General features: G+C 29.5%; 1 protein-coding gene across 2 annotated transcripts in view; it reads left to right on the top strand.

Moving 5' to 3' along the window:
* The window catches only part of NCOA1 (nuclear receptor coactivator 1), a 137,884-nt gene that overhangs the window by 90,552 nt on the left and 46,465 nt on the right, over positions 1 to 867 (top strand). The gene's annotated exons all lie outside the window — the stretch shown is intronic.

The following is an 867-nucleotide window of genomic DNA, read 5'->3' as shown; positions in this document are numbered from 1 at the left end:
TCCCTTTCCCAGGAGCGGCACTTTACTTTTGCATAGACTTAAGACTCAGGTGTCATTTTCCACTACTGTCATGTGTTTTTAAAATGTATTTGAAGTCTTTCCTGAAACGTCTTTGGAGACTTAATTTTTTTTGCTTAGAATTTATCTACATTCCTTAATTTGTGATAGTAATGCTTGTGTTTCCGTGGATATGACTTTTAAGCTTGGTATAGCTGAAGCTACCTATTAAATCTTTCTTAAAATAGGATTATATTGTATTACTAAAGATCAGTATTTTCTTACTTAGTAGTTTGGCATGGCCTTCCTATATTTAATAAATACTTACCAATATGGTTAGAGTTTTATCTGCTGTTAGTAAAAGCTTTGTTACAAAAGAAAGTTATGTTGTTTAGATAGTGAGTTGACTGCTTTAACCGAGTTTTTGTTCCTTACATTAATAATCATTGGCTTTATCTTAATTTGCTTACTAAGCTAAATTCAAACATCAAAAATAATACATATATGAATATAATAATTTGTTAGACAGGACATTTGTGATTCTTTTTCATCATCTATTATTTCATTAGAAACTAAATTTCTTTCTGTGTTATATTTGGTAAATGTGCCAGTGATTTGGCTGAAATTGAGATGGGTAAGGAATTCATTTCTGAGTGAAAAATTAAATTTGACTTTTAGTTAAAGAATTCTGTAAACAAATCAAAAGTTAGAGGGCGAATTTTATGATATGTGAATTATATCTCAATAAAGTTGTTATTAAAAACCAGCCAGTAAAGGGAAAAAAACTTGTTAAACATAATACTGAAAGTGAGAGGGGAGAAGGTAATGTCCTGCTATTTTTAATGGACACAATAAATTTAGCTACCCTAT

Source organism: Myotis davidii, unplaced genomic scaffold, assembly GCF_000327345.1.
Source record: "Myotis davidii unplaced genomic scaffold, ASM32734v1 scaffold238, whole genome shotgun sequence".
NCBI classification, from domain to species: domain Eukaryota; kingdom Metazoa; phylum Chordata; class Mammalia; order Chiroptera; family Vespertilionidae; genus Myotis; species Myotis davidii.
Note: the sequence above shows the minus strand (reverse complement) of the source record. Positions and strands in the feature narration are given on the sequence as shown.